Raw genomic sequence first — 7,125 nt, 5'->3', positions numbered from 1 at the left:
CTACTATATTTGAATCAAAACCTTAATCCAATTATTTATTTTAGTAACATCTCGTATTTTTCAGTTAAAAACCCAATCCTATGTTTTCTTTTCGAAGACCTATTTTTGAATAAAAACCCTAATCCGATTTTTCTTTTGGAAATGCCCTTATTTTTTGGTTTTAATCAAAACCATAATTCAAATTTTATTTTAGTAATGTCTCATATTTTTCAATTAAAACCTAATCTTATATTTTCTTTTCGAAGTCCTATTTTTTAATAAAAACCCTAGTATGATGTGTTCTCTTGCAAATGCCCCTATTTTTTTATTTTAATCGAAACCCTAATCCAATGTTTTCTTTTGGTAATGTATCCTTTTTTTTCAATGAAAACCTTATCTTATGTTTTCTTTTCAAAATATTTCATATTTTTTTAGTGAAAACCCTAATCTTATGTTTTCTTTTCTTTTTGTTATGTCTACTATTTTTGAATTAAAAAATTAATCCTACGTTTTCTTATAGTAACATCTCTTATTTTTATGTCAAAATCATAATACTATATTTTCTTATAGTAGTATCTCCTATTTTTCAATCAAAGCCGTAATCCTATATTTTCTTTTTGGATTTTGTACTATATTTGAATCAAAACAATAATGTTATGTTTTTTTATCACAATGTCTCTAATTTTTCACGCAAAACAAGAGTACTATGTTTTATTTTTGGAATGTCTCATATTTTTTCAATCCAAACACTCATCCTCTGTTTTCTTATTTGAATCGTAATAGATTTCAATCAAAACAATAATTCTATTGTTTCTGTTTTTGGAATGTCTACTATTTTTTAATCAAAATCCTAATAATATGTTTTGTTACAGTAATGTTTCCTATTTTTCAATCATAACCCAAATCCTACATTTTCATTTCGAAATGGCAACTATATTTGAATCAAAACACTAATCCTATGTTTTCTTTTCAAAATGTCCCGTAGTTTACAAACAAAACCCAAATCCTTTGTTTTTGTTTTTTCTTAATGTCTCCTATTTATTAGTTTCGAACCAAAATCCTTTCTTTTCTTTTCAGAATGTCTGATATTTTTGCATCAAAATTGTAATCCTATATTTTGTTTTTAGAATGTGTTCTTTTTTATTGTAATGTCTCCTATTTTATTTTGTCAAAACTTTAATGCTATGTTTTTTTTTCGGAACGACTACTATGTCTGTATCAAAACTCTAATCTTTTTTTCTCTTTTCGGAATGTCAACTATTTTAGAATCAAAACCGTAATCCTATGCCTTCTTATAGTAATGTCTCCTATTTTTCAATCATAGGATTAAGGTTTTGATTCAAAACATAAAAATAGGACACACTCAGAAAAGAAAATATTGGATTAGGGGTATGATTCAAAAAAATAGCGGACATTCGTAAAAAAAGGATTTTGTTTTTGAAGAAAAATATTAGATGTTCCGAAAAGAAACATAGGTTAGGCTTTTGATTCAAAAGTGACAAATAAGAGACACTAAGAAAAGAAAATATAGGGTTCTAGTTTTGTTTGAATAGGACATTAGAAAAACATAGAATTAGAGTTTTGATTCAAAAATAGTAGACATTTCAAAAAAATGATAAGTGCTTGTAGCGATATGAATGCTGAGCGTTCATTCCTTATGTTGAGCATTACTTTTTCTCGGGTTTTTTTGCACTAATATGTGTGTTTTTATGTTACTTTTTATGCGAGTAGGGTTGTGAGGCCGAGTATGAAGGAAAGAAGCCAATATGGATCATAATGCACCAATTTTGAGGAAATCTTGCTAAGGTTCAAACGCGAAGACATAGGTCATGTGTGAGATGCTAGAGTGTGTGCCAACCTCCTCGTATTTGATTGAGCACATCCATTTGGAGGGGCACAAGGGCAGTCACACTCGAGCATTCCGACTTATGCACATAAAACAAGAGCTCCACCAACTTGTCTATCATTGAAGAAGCAGGTGATCGACGACGTGAACATGTGCCCGTTTGCGTTACCCCGATGAAAATATGGATTCGGGAAGCTATTCAGGCTGGATACTGTAGCAGAGAACTGTGCCAAATTTGCGGGAAAGTACTGTAGCAACACTGTTCACAGCCGGCCGAGAAAACAGAAAACCAGAGTATCCACACGGGCGTGTGGAAATTATCCACGCCCGTGTGGAAATTCCACAGGGGCGTGTGACATTATGCACGCCCATGGAGTCGCCCGATTCCAGCCCTATATAAAGCAGATTCAGCCCCGATTTTGATATTTTTTTCTCCATCTTTTCCCCAACTTGCGAGAGGGCTTCAGCTAGGGTTTTGAGGGGTATTGGCTAGGGTTTTGGAGAGGTTCTATGGCTCCAACATCGTGCGTCATTTGGAAGAAGGTTATTAGGAGAGCTTTCTTCTGCACCGATCCGGCGAGGTGTATCCTAGGCCGGACAAAGGATTCCTTGCGACGAGTAGCGGACTCTCCACAAGACCATCGACACGACCATCAAGGGGGTTTCTTTATGGATTCATTGCTTTTACATTCTATTTCTTTGATTGTACTTAGCTCCATGGAGAGCTAAACCCCTAGTGGGCACTTGGGTATTTGTGAACCCTAGGATGTATTCGTTTCATTGAATCTATTTATTATGCTTTCAATAAATTGATGTTTATTGTGAGTTCCAACCTTGAATGCTTGATTGTATAAACATTTCCCCTAGAGTGACACTAGGGTTGAGAGTTCTCGTTGCTAACCTTGTGAGTGAGTGACACACCACAAGCGTTAGACAAAGCTAGGTTGAAGAGGGTTGAGAGGGTGAGTCGAGAGATACAGGAGCGTCCCCTTTCCCCTCCGACGTGATAGATTCTACCTATGTTCCTCGAGTTCTTTGTGGCCATAATAGAGTGAATGGTCTAAGGGATGAACCTCCGCTGGGGCTTAGTTGCGCGTGCATCTGAGTGAAGCGTTGAGGTGATCTTAGTATCTATGGCTTAATTCTGGTTAGGGACCTTCCACCTGGACCAAAGGGTTATGTCTATAATTAGGAAGAGATTTATCACTTGGAATCCTTAGAGCTCATTGCAACACTATGCGAGTGCGAGGTGTTGAGATTGTTCGATTTCTCCTCCGGGACATGTATAGAGTTAGGCATAGTTGACCTTAGATTTGGGACTATGTAATGAAAGATTTCCATGACTCACTATTGCATTGATTAGGAACCATATTAGAGGGTTCTTGCACTTGAAACGATTGTCTTAGGCGGAGCATTATCCGAGTACCCCATCTTTATCGATTTCCTTACCTTCTCCTTTATTCGTGCTCTCTTACTTGTTGTTTTTACTTTCGAGAATTGAATCATTGTCACACTTATCACTATTGATCTTTCACATAGCTAGGAATCGAATTAAGTGTTTCTATCCCCTGTTCCCTGTGGATTTGATATCCGCTCATCCGGGATTATTATTTTGACAAACTTGTGCACTTGCGGGATATACGCAAGGGGACCTTGTCAAGTTTTTGGCACCATTGCCGGGGAATAGGCGTTTAGAGACACTTTACACTTTGTTTTCTTAGCTATTTCACCATACATTCTCTTCTATATCTTCTAATTCTATCATTGTTCTAATTTCTTTTTCTTTCTTTTTGGTTGTAGCTCCAGGTTATGACACGAGGGAATCCCTCAATATTGATTGAAGGAGATCCTGAGCTTGAACGCACACTTAGAAGAAAAGGGAAAGAACCTGTACAAGAACAGTCTAATTTAGCTACTTTGGAAGTAGAAGAATCTGAAAACATGGCTGGACAGAATAGGCAACAGCGAACACTATCTAATTATGCCAGACCTTCAGTATTGGGGACACAGTCGAGTATTGTGCGTCCCCCGATTACAGCTAAGAATTTCAAGCTGAAGCCGGCATTCATCCACATGTTGCAGCAATCCGCACAATTCAATGGTTTGGCCGATGAGGATCCAAACAGTCATATAGAGAGCTTTCTCGAGGTGTGTGATATGCATAAGATAAATGAAGTGATGGATGATGCCATCAAATTGAGAGCCTTCCCATTTTCCCTAAAGGGGAGAGCAAAACAGTGGCTACACTCATTACCTTGAGCATCAATTACCACATGGGAGGAGCTGGTAGAAACTTTTCTAGCCCGTTACTTCCTTCCCGGAAAATCAACAAAGCTTAGGAATGAGATCTCATCCTTTGTTCAGTTGGAATTGGAGTCTCTATTCGAGACATGGGAAAGGTTCAAGGAGCTCCTGAGAAAGTGCCCGCAACACGGATTCCCGGAGTGGATGATTGTTCAAACCTTTTACAATGGTTTGAACCCCGAGTACAAAGGCAACTCTTGGATGCGGCGGAAGAGGTACCTTAGGTAGCAAGACCCCGATGAAGCCCGCCAATTAATTGAGGAAATGGGGTTAAATAGCTACCAATGGAATGCTAGGGGAGAAGAAAAAAAGTTGGGCTGGGTCTCCATGAAATTGATGCAAAGAAACTCTTTATTGGCGGCCCAAGTAGAGAATTTGAGTAAGAAGTTAGATCTCCTAACTTCAAATAGAGTGGCGGCCGTGACTAATTGCGCCGGTTGTGGTGGAGGACATGCTCCCTCCATATGGTTTTTTGTGAATGTCCTCAATTTTTAATGAAAAACCCTAATCTTATTTTTTATTTTGTGAATTTTTGCTATTTTTTAATTTAAAAAATAATCGTATGTTTTGCTTTCATAATTTCTCATATTTTTTTTTTAATAAAAACAATAATCGTAAGTTTTTAATTCCTCCTATTTTTCAATTAAAATCTTAATCTTATGTTTTATTTTGGAAATGTCTTCATTATTTGAATCAAAACAATAATCCAATTTTTTGTTTTTGTAATATCTCATATTTTTCAATCCAAACCCAAATGCTATATTTCCCTTTTCCGAATGGCTCCTATTTTTGAATGAAACCCCTAATCCTTTGTTTTTTGGTAATGTCTTCTAATTTTGAGTAAAATCCCTAATCCTTTGTTTTTTTTGGAAATGTCCCCTATTTTTTTTTTGTTTTTTGATCAAAACACTAATGGTATGTTTTCTTATAGTAATGTCTTATACTTTTCAATAAAAACCCTAATCCTATGTTTCCTTTTCGGAATGCCTACTATATTTCAATCGAAAACCTCAATATTATGTTTTGTTTCGAGAATGTATCCTATCTTTCAATTAAAACCATAATCCTATTTTTCATTCAAAACCCTAATCCTATAGTTTATTTAATAGTAATGTCTCTTATTTTTCAATCAAACACTAATCCTATGTTTTCTTTCCATAATGCCTACTATATATGAATCAAAACCGTAGTCCTATGTTCCTTCCATAATGTCTCATATCTTTCAATCAAAATGAGAATCCAATGTTTTCTTTTCATAATGTCTCTTATTTATCTATTTTGAATCAAAACCCTAATATTATGTTTTCCTTTATGAATATCATCTATTTTTGAAGCAAGACATTAATCCTATGTTTTATTTTGTAATATGTCATATTTTTTCAATGAAAAACCTAATCCTATGTTTTGTTTTTGGAATGGCTCCTATTTTTGAATGAAAGAAAACCCTAATCCAATATTTTTTTCGTTGGAAATGTTTGCTATTTTTGAATCAAAAGGCTAAGCCTATGTTATTTTTCTGGAATGGCTCTTATTTTTGAATCAAAACCCTAGTGCTTTATTATTATTTTCAGAATGACTCCTAATTTTTAACCAAACCACTAATCAGGTGTTTTTTTTTTTGGAATGTATCATATTTTTCAATCAAAGCCTAAATCCTATGTTTTTTTTTTCTTCTTAATGGCTCCTATTTGAACCAAACCATAATCTTATGTTTTGTTTTCATATTGTCTGCTATTTTTAATCAAAACAATAATCATATTTTTTCTTTATGTAATGTCTCATATTTTTTAATGAAAGCCCTAGTACTGAGTTTTTTTTAATGCCTCCTATTTTTCATTCAAAACTCTAATCTTTTTTTTTTAATATAGTAATGTCTCCTATCAAAAAAATAATCCTGTCTTTCTATTTGGAATGTTGCTATTTTTGAATCAAAACAACAATCCTATGTATTCTTCTTGTAATCTTCTATATTTTTTAATCAAAACTACAACCCATGTTTTCTTTTCGAAGTGGCACCTATTTTTGAATCAAAACCCTAAATCCTATGTTTTATATGGGAATATCTACAATTTTTTAGTAAAAACCCAAGTCCTATGTTTTCTTATAGTAACGTCTTATTTTTCAATCAAAACCCTAACGCTATGTTTCCTTTTAGAATGTCTACTATTTTTTGAATCAAAACCACAACCCTATGTTTTTTAATAGTAATGTCTCCAATTTTTCATTAAAAACCCTAATCCTATTTTTTCTTATAGAAATGTCATCTAATTTTCAATCAAAACACTAATTGTATGTTTTAATTTCAAAATGCCTACTATATTTGAATGAAAATTTAATCCGATGTTTTCTTTGCTAAACGTGTCATATCTTTCAATCAATACCTAAATCCTATTTTTTGAATCAAAACCCTAATCCTATGTTTTATTTTTGGAATGGCTCCTATTTTTTTTTTAATCAAAATCCTAATCCTTTGTTTTTTTTCGAAATGTCTTCTAATTTTTAATCAAAACCCTAATTCAATTTTTTATTTTTGGAATGTCTCATATGTTTCAATCAAAACCAAAATCCAATTTTTTTTTTTTTTGGAATACCTCATATTTTTGAATTAAAACCCTAATTTTATGTTTTCTTTTGGAAACGCCTACTTTTTTTTTTTAATCAAAACAATAACATTATGTTTTTTTTAGTAATGTTTCATATTTTTTAATGAAAACCCTAATCCAAAGTTTTTATTTTGGAATGCTTCCTATTTTTTAATCAAATATCTTTTTGGAATGCCTCCTATTTTTCAATCAAAATACTAATCATATAATTTCTTTTCGAAATGTCAACTATTTTTTATCAAAATACTAATCCTATTTTTTCTTATACTAATGTCTCCTATTTTTCATTCAAAACCCTAATCATATGTTTTCTTTTACTAATGTCTCCTATTTTTCGACCAAAACCCTTATCCTATGTTTTATTTTCGGATTATCTACTTTATTTGGATCAAA

The 7,125-nt window shown here is 33.2% G+C and overlaps 1 non-coding gene across 1 annotated transcript; it reads right to left on the bottom strand.

Moving 5' to 3' along the window:
- Window positions 1-4,156: 4,156 nt before the first annotated feature.
- Window positions 4,157-4,263, bottom strand: LOC120252080. Its single transcript, XR_005533630.1, has one exon. It is a non-coding gene; the product is annotated as a small nucleolar RNA R71 (small nucleolar RNA).
- Between the last annotated feature and the right edge of the window lie 2,862 nt (window positions 4,264-7,125).

The sequence above is a fragment of the Dioscorea cayenensis genome, chromosome 20, assembly GCF_009730915.1.
Source record: "Dioscorea cayenensis subsp. rotundata cultivar TDr96_F1 chromosome 20, TDr96_F1_v2_PseudoChromosome.rev07_lg8_w22 25.fasta, whole genome shotgun sequence".
NCBI classification, from domain to species: Eukaryota; Viridiplantae; Streptophyta; class Magnoliopsida; order Dioscoreales; family Dioscoreaceae; genus Dioscorea; species Dioscorea cayenensis.
The sequence above is the reverse complement of the archived record's forward strand: the minus strand, read 5'-3'. Positions and strand labels throughout refer to the sequence as shown.